Raw genomic sequence first — 12,988 nt, 5'->3', positions numbered from 1 at the left:
AGGTTGTTACTAAGTGGTTGCTAGGCAGTTGCTAACGTTTTCCAGGTGGTTGCTAAGTTGTTGCTAAGTGGTTGCTAGGCAGTTGCTAACGTTTTCCAGGTGGTTGCTAAGGTTGTTGCTAAGCAGTTAATAGGTGGTTGCTAAACCCTGGCTGGGGTGCAGGGGTGTCCAAACTTTTGACTGATAGCTGCTCCATACAGCAGCTCCTCCATACACTCACAGTACTGGAGGAGCAGGGGAGAGAAGGGGTTCCGTGCGCAGAGCTGCTCGTGTGTGAGTTAGAACTCTGGGCCCCCCATTCATTTCTATGGAAAAACTTCGTACGACATTTGTACGAAATCCGTACGACGTATCGTTTCGTAAAGCATATTTTCGGAAAGAACTCACTAAGTTCTATAGACCATCCGAATTTCGTCTTCATATCTCAAAAATTGTGACGTTCACAGCCGTTCAAAAATCTTCTAGTTCATTGTCTATGGAAAAAATGACGTACGTTTACGAAGTTTTTACGAAAACCGTACGATATATCGCTCCAAAAAGCACAAGCAACGTAATTCACTATAGGTCCCACGATCACTGAAAATTTCGTGATTCTACGTTGAAAGCCCTAGGAGGAGTAGCGTTTAACAAAAGTGGGGAAGAATAATAATAAGAAGATTACGAAGAACAATAAGTTGGCTTTTCCAAGCCAACTTAACTAGAAAAGGCAAAGTTTGTGAACAAACTTTAAGTTGGCTTTTAAAAGAACGCTAATAACATTAAAAAGTTAAAACGGTTGCTAAGCTGTTTCTGTCTGAAGAGTGTGAAGCGTTATTGATATGCTGTTAACCTTTGGCTAAACTCTAAATGCTAAAAATGCTGAAATCTAAAAACGTTTGTTTAAATGCTGAAATCGTAAAACTTTTGGTTAAACTTTTGATTGCTAATGTGTTGCTAGGCGGTTGCTATCATTTCTGAAGTGGTTGCTAAGCTGTTGCTAGGCAGTTGCTAATGTTTTCCAGGTTGTTGCTAAGCTGTTGCTAACTGGTTGCTAGGCAGTTGCTAACACATACCAGGTAGTTGCTAAGGTGTTGCTAGGTGGTTGCTACCCAGATAGCAAAAAGCATTCTGGCCGGATCCGGGCCGAGTCTATCACAAGTTCCGCGCCGGATCCGTAAAACGGTTCTGGGCCGGGGTCCAGATGCACAACGGGCCAAAACCGTCACGGATCCGTTTTACGGAGTCAAAAAGATACTGGGCCAGCACCAGTCCAGACCAAGCGTTTCAGGTGTTCCTTTAGACCGAATATGGGCCGGATCTGCGCCGGATCCGCTTACCGTTACACTCGCTGGAACAGGTCCGTTACAGATCTGGACCAGATCTGGATCAGCCCCGGATTAGTTCCGTATTAGCTACGGCCAAGCCACGGCCTTTTCACGTTCCCCAGCCTACTTATTAATGATTATAATGACATATTTCAAAATAAAAGTAGTAAAGAAAGAGCACTAAGCTATTTGACTTCTTTTTTACATTGATAAATTAAAAGAGTTTAATACAGTACATTAAATTACAAATGCAATATTTAAATAATATAATAAAAAAACATTAGTTGTAAATGCAATCCTTAATTAGGTTAGCTAAATGAAATACAATAATTATAAATGCAATACTTAATTAAGCTAATTAAATAAAATACCATAACTTATATATGCAATACTTAATTAAGCTAATTAATGAAAGTACCATCAGTTATAAATGCAATACTTAATTAAGCTAATTAAATAAAATACCATCACTTATAAATGCAATACTTAATTAAGCTAATTATATAAAATATCATCACTTATAAATGCAATATTAATTAAGCTAATTCAATAAAATACCATCACTTATAAATGCAATACTTAAGCTAATTAAAATAAAATACCATCACTTATAAATGCAATACTTAAGCTAATTAAAATAAAATACCATCACTTATAAATGCAATACTTAAGCTAATTAAAATAAAATACCATCACTTATAAATGCAATACTTAAGCTAATTAAATAAAATACCATCACTTATAAATGCAATACTTAAGCTAATTAAAATAAAATACCATCACTTATAAATGCAATACTTAAGCTAATTAAAATAAAATACCATCACTTATAAATGCAATACTTAAGCTAATTAAATAAAATACCATCAGTTATAAATGCAATACTTAATTAAGCTACTTAAATAAAATTTGATTTCAATTAAACAATTTATAAATCAACAGGCATTAATACAATTATTTTAATAATAAAACCATTTTTAATTCACATAATATAAACATGCAGACACAGACGTTTTTTGCAGCCAGCTGTGCCTCCACTGATGAGAGCATTCTTGGACACTTAACACCACTACAGTGCAGCCTATAAAAAAGACAAAATTTCCCAAAAGCTTTGTAAGGCTAAGAACTTTGTTAACTCGTACTTAAAATTATATTGTATTTTATTTACAATAGAATATAAGTCAGCGGTTTTTGATAAATGCATTTGTTGTTGCAGTTGTAATTGTGTTTTTGCTAATAAAGCGGCCAGGTGATAAATGTTCAGGTTAACCCTCAAGCCCCCTTCAAATTTTGCACCCTCTGGACACGTTTGTGGTAAAAATGTACAAGCACCTAAAAAATGCTCTTAAATCATTATACATCAGTATTTTTTTTTTTTTACAAAAATAAACTTTTTTTTTCATAAAATCACTTAATCAACTTCCGTTCTACCCAAAACTACCAAACATTAAATAATTTTCAGGATTTTAACCCTTTAAATGACAGTTTAAATATTTTAACTATTGTTGTATTTTGGCAAAAAAAAACAAAAAAAAAAACACAAAAATTAAGACAAATGAGGCATTGGTGACTATTAGAGTCTTGGACATGTAAAAGATTAGCAACAAAATTGATTTGATTGCATTATTATTTTTTTACGTAGTGCCAGATTTAAATTTTGCACCCTCTGGACACCTTTGTTGCCAAAAATGTACATGCACAAAATCAGCAATAAAATACTCATATAAATTTTTTTTTGCTATTTTTTCATAAATCACTTAATCAAATCCAGCCCTGATCAAAATGATCAAATATTTAATACATTCCAGGATTTTAACCCTTTAATTGACAGTTTAATTACATTCATGATTAATTATTCATTAAAAACACCCACAAAAGTTGTACTATTTCTCATATAATAAATATTAGATGTATGGGGCATTGGTAGAATTTTTTTTATGTAGTGTCAAATACTCCCTCTGAACACCTTCGTGGCCAAAAATGCCCCATTGACTTCCATTGAAAACACATTTTTTTTATCTCACTGTAATTACTGTATAAAATTATTAAACAGTTATTTAAATGGTTAAAATCCTGATTTATGAAAAAAAAAAGCAAAACAATATTGATGTATAATGATTTAAGAGCAGTTTGTAGGTGTGTGTACATTTTTGCCATGAACATGTCCAGAGAGTGCAAAATGCGTCCAGAGAGTATGAATGACGTGAGAGTAAAAGACATTAGATTTCAAAAATTTCATGAAAAAGCAGGTTTTCTGCAAAAATGCATTCCCCTGGCTGCAACATAGCCAAAACGATCACCAAATGAAAAAAAAGTTGAGTCAGTACATCAGTAGGTGGGCCCATTACATTCTCATTGAAGGCTAATGCATCCAAAATTGATTTAAATGCTATTCTCAGTGGGCCCTGTTTCTTTTCAAAATAGATATTAAAGTCACCAACAATGATAACTCTGTCAGAGTTGAGAGCTACTGCAGCTAAAAAATATACTGAATTTCTTAGTGAATTTTGCATATGGTCCTGGAGGACGATAGTTATCAGCAGGAATGAATGTTGGGTTTTGGTGGCAGTAGATGGGCCTGCGACTATAAGGTTAAACAGTTCAAATGACTTAGCTTCAAACTCTGTATTTTGATTTATTCCTATAACTGACGACTACACCACCACCCTGACCAGTCCTGCATGGGTAGATGAAATAGCTAGAACCTGGGGGGAGTGGACTCATTTAGAGCTAAATATCCATCAGTTTTAACCCATGTCTCATAGAGAGTGCATTGTCAATGATAATTTAACCTACAGTAACTGATTTAGGTGCCAGCGATCTTATATTTAACAGCCCCGATTTAATGTGGTTGTTGCTGTAACTCAGAAGGACAGACGAGTTTGTATTAATTCTAATGGAGTTGTTAAAACAGATTTTCCAGCTATTTTGATAACGTGTTTTATTTACACTATTATGAAGAATTGACATACAAATAGTACAAGCAGAAATACCAGCAAACAAACCTACTTGGCTGGTGTGACTGGGTAGAGACAGTCAGTCTCAGCGTAGCACCGCCTCGATGTTCACAGAGAGAAGCCTGTCTCTGTGGAACGGGGCCGGTCGCTCCCGAAAGCTCATCCCCACGTGGAGGGCGATGGTGCCGGGGTTCCTGCTTTGGCAATGCGCCCCAGGGAGCCGCTTGCCGACTACCAGCATGCAAGCATCTGGAAGACATGAAATTGTGCCATTACTCTTAGATACTTTTAAATGTCTAACAATTGAATCTCCTATAATGAGAGTACCGCCCTTGGTAGTTTTCCTCTGTGCTGGGGGAGGCGAGGGCTGAGGACCTCGAACCATTTTGCGGATACCAAATCCTGCTGAGAAAGTTGTAAATTAAATAAATTATTTAAAAAAAATCATAAATTGTCATTTCCGGATTTTTATTATGTCTCTCACGGTGGACATGCACCAAAGATGAAAATTTCAGACCCCTCAATGATTTATAAGTGAGAGAACTTGCAAAGTCGCAGGGTGTTCATTTTCCTCACTGTATATATGTGTGCCTCTAGGTCAACTCAGTTCCACAGAGTTCCACCATGTACCACCTTACTGCCCACTGATTTTATGCTACAGGTGGTTTCCTGCAGACAACTGGTGATGGTCACGGTCTTAGCAAGTGTGCAGACTCCAAGTCTGTGCATTCTGTAACCCAGTTGTTACTGCACCATACACACACTTATATGGAATTCCCAAGGAAATACAGGATTTACAGGAATTGCAAAGGGGAGGAGTCAACAAAGACGCTCTTTGAACTTTTTGCAAAGCTCTATGGGAAACACTTGAAGAACTGGCTCGTTCTTTTCTCACGTCATGCGTTAGTTTGTTTGTTATTCGCTAAGATTGATCACTTTCAGGAAAAACACCCCTGTCCTATTTAGTGTGTCATGGTGACCATGTGTAATTACAGTGAGTCTGGAGAAATCCTGCAGTAGTTCTCTCCAGCTTAAAAAAAAGCAAAACATTTAAAACTGTTATTTTTAGTTTTCTAGTCAGGAATAGACAACTGATTAGGAATTATTTTAGTTCAAAAGGTGGCAATCATTTAAGATAAAGCAAAGGGATGAAAAGTAATGAAGTATTAGTACTTGGTTACTTTACTCAAGGGTATAGAGTTAGCACGGACACCAATATCCAGTGATTTTTTAAATGGTCCCCGCCAACAATTTGATTTGATAATTTGAACCTCGATCTGATAACGCCTGATGTAATTGTTATTATACGTAACAACACAAATGTTTTAAAAGGAAAGAAATGTATATTTCTTACCTTAACTACTCTATGTATAAGGTCACTGCTCAGTGCATCAAGTACTGTTAGGATCCAGGCTGATCCTGCGAGGGGGAGATGCAGCAAGCGCAGACAGAAAACAAAACACAAACTTAAAAGCTATTCTGAACTTCAAAATCACTGTTTCACTCCATTGAGGTGTAATACACTGAATAATATTCCTCTCATGTCTGATCTGACCTCCACGGTGTTGAAACGAGGCTGAGAAAGTTCTGATAGCAGGGCACGCAAATACTTACATAGCCTTGTTTTAACACAGTGGAGCCCAGATCAGACATGAGAGGACTTTTATTCTGTATATTACAGCTCAATGGAGTGGAACACTAATTTTTATGGTTGTAAATTTACTTCTTTAAAAATGTATATAAATTAATCAAGAAAATCTTACAGTGTCCCTTAGAGTTTTTAGTGCAGTGGCACAACAAACAATTAAAATAAGAAAGTGGATAAATGCTACATTAAGAGCAAACATATCAAATCAAACGTGTATCAACAGACTTAAAGTCAAAATTAATTACAGAACTGCTGGAAAATAGAATTAATTACCTTGTTAGGTGATTTGATGGGTAAATGATTACACCTAAAAAACAAACAAAACAAAATTACATTCAGTATTGTAAGTTAAGCATTTTCTTTTTTAAAATAAAGGCTGAACTTTAACTTACCATACATCAGATTTGCATCAGACTTTATGTATCCAGATTGAGTTATCCAAAAACTTATTTGCAAATAATGAACGAACTAAACTAAATGAGGCAATAAGTTTTGTAAACCTAACTATTAATCACTGTTGCAGCAACCTATACAAGGTGGAGCAGGAAAACGTCTGACGAGCTTTATTATAATTAAGCCCAAACACAACTATTTAAGGTTCTAAGAATAACTAAAGTTGTTTATTTTAATAAAAAAAAGGTGTGTTACTCGAGCAAAATGAGTTAACAGCGTTTATTTCAGCTAGTTAGCCTGGTTAGCTTAGCTAGTTATACTAGCATAACTAACTGGTATCGTTAACTGAAGCTTTTTGTCAATTTTGCCTACAAATTGACAACAATTAACATTAAATACACAAAAAAACAATTGATATTATCCAACATACACGTGATAAATCAACTTTAGCATATACAAGATTAAAAATGAGCAATAAATGTAATTAAATGACGCTAGCTAGTTAGCTAGTTAACTCACCTGAAGCGCAGATTCAGCAGATGTCAGTTGGTCCTCGCGCTGAGTTTGAATTTCTCCCGCTCCTGTGCCGCTCTGCCGATGCGGCCCGGATCCGCAAAACGACACTGAACTGACACTGAACTCACATCTGGTATCTGACTCCGTGCCGAAGTCATATGGAAGGCGTGAAATGAGACGGACTGTTATGCGGATTTACCGTCAGTAAAACGGATCTGAACGTGAGTCACAATCATAACCCGAACCCGGAGTGAAGCCGGACCAGATCCACTAAACAGACCTGACTGTAGCGCGGATCTGCCGGAGGTAAAACGGATCCGGATCGGAGTAGTCTGCTATCAGGGTAGGGTGTTGCTAGGTTGTTGCTAAGGTGTTGCTATGGTATCCGGGTTGCTAAGATGTTGCTAGGTGGTTGCTAAGGTGTTGCTATGGTATCCGGGGTGGTTGCTAAGGTGTTGCTAGGTGGTTGCTAACGTGTTGCTAGGTGGTTGCTAAGGTGTTGCTATGGTATCCGATGTGGTTGCTAAGGTGTTGCTAGGTGGTTGCTAGGGTGTTGCTAGGTGGTTGCTAAGGTGTTGCTATGGTATCTGGGGTGGTTGCTAAGGTGTTGCTAGGTGGTTGCTAGGGTGTTGCTAGGTGGTTGCAATGGTATCTGGGATGGTTGCTAAGGTGTTGCTATGCGGTTGCTAAGGTGTTGCTATGGTATCTGGGGTGGTTGCTAAGGTGTTGCTAGGTGGTTGCTAGGGTGTTGCTATGGTATCCGGAGTGGTTGCTAAGGTGTTGCTAGGTGGTTGCTAAGGTGTTGCTATGGTATCTGGGGTGGATGCTAAGGTGTTGCTAGGTGGTTGTTAGGTGGTTGCTAAGGTTTTGCTAGGTGGTTGCTAAGGTGTTGCTCTGGTATCTGGGGTGGTTGCTAAGGTGTTGCTAGGTGGTTGCTAGGTGGTTGCTAAGTGGTTGCTAGGCAGTTGCTAATGTTTTCCATGTGGTTGCTAAGTGGTTGCTTAGTGGTTGCTAGGCAGTTTCTATCATTTCTAAAGTGGTTGCTAGGCAGTTGCTAACATATTCCACGTGGTTACTTAGTGGTTGCTAGGCAGTTGCTAACGTTTTCCTAGTGGTTGTTAGGGTGTTGCTAAGTGGTTGCTAGGCAGTTGCTATCGTTTCTAAAGTGGTTGCTAAGTGGTTGCTAAGTGGTTGCTAGGCAATTGCTGTCATTTCTAAAGTGGTTGCTAAGCTGTTGCTAGGCAGTTGCTAACGTTTTCCAAGTGGTTGCTAAGGTGTTGCTAAGTGGTTGCTAGGCAGTTGCTAACATATTCCACGTGGTTGCTAGGTGGTTGCTAGGCAGTTGCTAACATATTCCACATGATTGCTAAGTGGTTGCTAGGCAGTTGCTAACGTTTTTCAGGTGGTTACTAAGCTGTTGCTATTTGGTTGCTATGCAGTTAATAACGTTTTCCAGGTGGTTGCTAAGGTGTAGCTAACTGGTTGCTAGGCAGTTGCTAACGTATTCCAGGTGGTTGCTAAGTGGTTGCTAGGCAGTTGCTATCATTTCTAAAGTGGTTGCTAAGTGGTTGCTAGGCAGTTGCTAACGTTTTCCTAGTGGTTGTTAAGGTGTTGCTAAGTGGTTGCTAGGCAGTTGCTATCGTTTCTAAAGTGGTTGCTAAGTGGTTGCTAGGCAGTTGCTAACATTTTCCAGGTGATTGCTAAGTGGTTGCTAACTGGTTGCTAGGCAGTTGCTATAATTTCTAAAGTGGTTGCTAAGTGGTTGCTAACTGGTTGCAAGGCAGTTGCTATAATTTCTAAAGTGGTTGCTAAGTGGTGCTAGGCAGTTGCTAATGTTTTCTTAGTGGTTGCTAAGTTGTTGCTAAGTGGTTGCTAGGCAGTTGCTAATGTTTTCTTAGTGGTTGCTAAGTTGTTGCTAAGTGGTTGCTAGGCAGTTGCTAACATTTTCCTAATGGTTGTTAAGGTGTTGCTAAGTGGTTGCTAGGCAGTTGCTATTGTTTCTGAAGTGGTTGCTACGTGGTTGCTAGGCAGTTGCTAACGTTTTCCAGGTGGTTGCTAAGCTGTTGCTAAGTGGTTGCTAGGCAGTTGCTTTCATTTCTAAAGTGGTGGCTAAGCTGTTGCTAGGCAGTTTCTAATGTTTTCCTGGTGGTTGCTAAGGTGTTGCTAACTGGTTGCTAGGCAGTTGCTGTAATTTCTAAAGTGGTTGCTAAGTGGTTGCTAGGAAGTTGCTTATGTATTACAGGTGGTTACTAAGTGGTTGCTAGGCAGTTGCTAACGTTTTCCAGGTGGTTGCTGAGGTGTTGCTAAGCGGTTGCTAGGCAGTTGCTAACGTTTTCCAGGTGGTTGCTAAGCAGTTAATAGGTGGTTGCTAAACCCTGGCTGGGGTGCCGGGGTGTCCAAACTTTTGACTGATAGCTGCTCCATACAGCAGCTCCTCCATACACTCACAGTACTGGAGGAGCAGGGGAGAGAAGGGGTTCCGTGCGCAGAGCTGCTCGTGTGTGAGATGGAACTCTGGGCCCCCCATTCATTTCTATGGGAAAACTTCGTACGACATTTGTACGAAAACCGTACGACGTATCGTCGAAATGTTAAAATTTTCGGAAAGAACGCGATAAGTTCTATAGACCGTCTGATTTTTTTTCTTTGTATGTCAAAAATTGTTACCTACACAAACGTTCAAAGTTGTCCCCCATTCATTTCCTATGGGAAAAAAAAGCGTACGTTTACGAAGTTTTTACGAAAACCGTACGATGTATCGCTTAAAAAAGCACAAGCAACCTATTCGGGTAAAGGTCCTACGATACTGCAAAGTTTCGTGGTTCTACGTCAAAAGCCCTAGGAGGAGATAGTGATTAAATTTTGAGCGTGGAATAATAATAATAACTAGAAAAGGTAAAGTTCGTGAACGAACTTTAAGTTGGCTTGGAAAAGCACACTAATAACGTTGAAAAATTAAATTGCTATGCTCTTAACTATTGGTTAAATGCTAAAGTCCAAAAACTTTAAGCGAAAATCCAAAGACAAAAATATTTCACTTAATGGTTCAATACCATCTACTTTAGCTGATAAAGCAGTGTCCAAAAACGTTTGGATAAATAATGAAATGCCAATATTTTGGCCGATACTGTGAGATAAACTTGAAAAACCTACAAATGTTGTTTAACATTGTGTTACACACAATTCATAAAGTAGAAATATTTGTATAGAATAATTGTAAAGCTGGAATAATGAGTTCTGGTTAAGGTGTTGCTAAGTGCAAATGCATTATGCTCACTGTAAAAAAAAAAGTGTAAAAAAAAAAATCTGGAAGCAGGGAGCGCCAGATTATGTCTATAAAAAACAGAAAAATACTGTCACATTTAAAACAGATATAAACTGTAAAAAAACAGTTATTGTATTTACTATGATTAACAACTATTACTGTCATTTTACAAGAACCTGTCCTATATGTACATTAAGTCTTTCACTTTTAACAGATTTTAAGTCTTATAAAAGTGTCATACACTCCTTATAATACGGAGTAATAGGTCATTTTACAAGAACTTGTCCTCTTGTCCTCTTACATGAAATCTTTTCTTTTTAACATTTTTTTTTAATGAAATGTCATACACTCCTTACAGAACGGAAGTTAGTAATTTTACAAGAATGTGTCCTATAATTACTTGAAATCTTTCACTTTTAACAGATTTTAATTATTTAAAAAGTATCATATACTTCTCATATGATATCTGTTATCTGAAGGTTGCCATCATATAAATAACATTGTATTTTGTTATTTGACAGAGTTTTCTAAACAATGTACAGCATGAAAATGTCAAAATACATGTATTTTGAAGTAAATGAAAGTATTTTTACAATAATTCGTCAATAAGATTCTTTTTGTTAAAATTACAGATTAATAACATTTATTTTAACAAAAGGAATCTCCCATCCCATTCTTTTCAATGGGGAGAAAGCCCCACTCTCTGACGAAAAAGTTCAACATAGCTCAACTTTATTCAAATGAATCCGGCGGCCGCGCTGCATTCAGCCAATCAGGGAACAGCAGGCTGTGACACCACCTACAGTCTAGCCTCACACACACAGAACAGCCACCTTTTAACCACAGAAGAGAAGATGAAAATGGCAGAATATAGATTTAAAGAACTACAGATTACAGCGAGGTTGAATAAAATTCAAAAATATTAAACTTATAATTGACTTCTTCTGTTGGTTCATTTGAATTAAAAAACGTCACAGACACGCCCACACGCGAAGAGCCGAAAGATCGGGCACAGTGACATGAGTTGAAGAAAAGTGGATGCATACCTTTATAAAAGAGACCAAAACTCCCATAAAAACACACACAAACACTCCTGCGCTGCCACAATACACTCCAGCCACAAATAAATGCTTGAGAACATAACAGTGTTTAAATAAATAATAATCTAGGGTAAAGGAGCCCTTAAACTTAATTAAACAGTGAAACTGAAGATTATATCTGTGTTCCATTCGGTTTTAAAATGTGTGTCACTTCTTATTTACAGAAATTTGTAAAAAATATAAAACTTTACTGGTCTGTATATTTACACCAAAGCCTGTGTTCAATGAGTGTGTTTTTACACTAAAAGTGCATAAATTAACATTCCCTTTAAAAAAAAAAACTGTACAGTTAAGTAAAAAACTGAGGATTCTTGTCATTTAAATTTATAGATTTTAACTGTGCTTTTACAGAAGATTTGTTGAAACAGGTGTTTTTACTGTGATTTTCAGGTATATTTTTTACATAAAATACAGCAAAAAAATTGTTTACGGTTATTTTCTGTAAAAAATATAGGTTTTTTTTTACAGTGTAAGCTACAAGGTCTATATGGTGATAACTACAAAACGTTGTCAACTGTAGGTGGCAGTAAAGCAGTAAAAGACCCCTCCAACCTTAAAAACATAATGAAGGAGAGAGACCACTCATTTCTTCTGAAGTGCACTTGATTAGTTAATAAGCTTTTCATTTTACACCCACTGAAGCACTGAACTGTTTAACTGTAAGTCCTAAACCTCATTACCGTGTTACTCAGTGCCTTTTTCTCTGAAATAAAAATAACACTTTGTAAAAGGTATTTTACCTACATTAAGGATTCATAGGGAGTAGGGAGAAGGGACCATGTTGTGAACTGGACGCGCCCCACAGACGTGCCCTAGCAGCGCGCGCAGAGGAGCGGCTTATTGCTTGGTCTGAGGTAGGTGTGGCTAACAGTCACTGGAATGAGTTTAATGTGTCATAAAGGTGAAAATACAACAAAAGACGCCACGTTTAATGTCTTCTTCGTATATTTAGTTAGAAATCCGACTAATAAATATAAATCATACCGAATTATTTAGAAAAAAAGGTTAAAATACTGTTATTTCTGTGTTTGTACAAACCTAGGTTGCTAGCGTGCTAGCTAACAGGCAGCTCAGAGTTAGCGGGCTAGCTAGCGTTAGCTCCCTCAGAATGATACAGGGAATTCTAACATTTACACTCGTACACAGACCTCAGACACCTGAATATTTGAGAAACAAAAGATAAAAAAGCATAATGAGCTAGCTAGCTAGTTAATTATTGGGTTTTTCAGTTTTTCAGGCAGTATTTTAGCTAACATTAGCAGTTAGCCATCCACTGCAGTCTGCCGTGCACTGGTTTAAACTGGTTTAATCTGGTTTAAACCAATGCAGAGTGTTCTAAAGACTGACTGAACACTACTGCAAGGGTGCTGCAAATTTTATCTTCCTCCATTATTATGTATGTTCAATTACAAGCATTTAAACAATATTTTCACAGTTTCTGTTCCTTACTGGAGTTATCTATTATCATCATCACTGTTCAAAACCTACCGCAGATACAATTAGTAACAAGCTCTCTGTTCTAAATATTTTTAATAAATGTATTTGACTAAAATATTCCAAAGTCTGTCTAAGGGGTGTTGTATTAGTCAGCATTAAACCTTATATGTTAATTTTAAATTATAGCAAATTAGGGTGTTAAACATCTATTTTGTTATAAATGTCATTAAATCTTAACTCAACATTGCAATTTAAAATATCACCAATTTCTTTAAAAAAGACGTGTAATAAAATTAATAAAGTAATTCATAACTAATTATTAACAATATTTTTTTAAATAGTTACTGCTGTTACAGTGTAAGTTAAAA

The 12,988-nt window shown here is 37.0% G+C and overlaps 1 long non-coding RNA gene across 6 annotated transcripts; it reads right to left on the bottom strand.

Annotated features, from left to right (window-relative positions):
- Window positions 1–2,108: 2,108 nt before the first annotated feature.
- Window positions 2,109–7,165, bottom strand: LOC111190358 (uncharacterized). 6 transcript variants are annotated; one of them, XR_007441073.1, is made up of 5 exons: window positions 6,302–6,352; window positions 6,183–6,216; window positions 5,616–5,680; window positions 4,314–4,666; window positions 2,109–2,385 (listed from the first exon to the last, which is right to left on the bottom strand). It is a non-coding gene; the product is annotated as an uncharacterized LOC111190358 (long non-coding RNA). The 6 variants fall into 6 exon arrangements; XR_007441070.1 differs by lacking the exon at window positions 6,302–6,352 and adding an exon at window positions 6,822–7,165 and having other exon boundaries at window positions 2,110–2,385; XR_007441072.1 differs by lacking the exons at window positions 5,616–5,680; window positions 6,302–6,352 and adding an exon at window positions 6,822–7,165 and having other exon boundaries at window positions 2,111–2,385.
- Window positions 7,166–12,988: the final 5,823 nt, after the last annotated feature.

Source organism: Astyanax mexicanus, chromosome 10 (assembly GCF_023375975.1).
Source record: "Astyanax mexicanus isolate ESR-SI-001 chromosome 10, AstMex3_surface, whole genome shotgun sequence".
Taxonomy (NCBI): Eukaryota; Metazoa; Chordata; class Actinopteri; order Characiformes; family Acestrorhamphidae; genus Astyanax; species Astyanax mexicanus.
The sequence above is the reverse complement of the archived record's forward strand: the minus strand, read 5'-3'. Positions and strand labels throughout refer to the sequence as shown.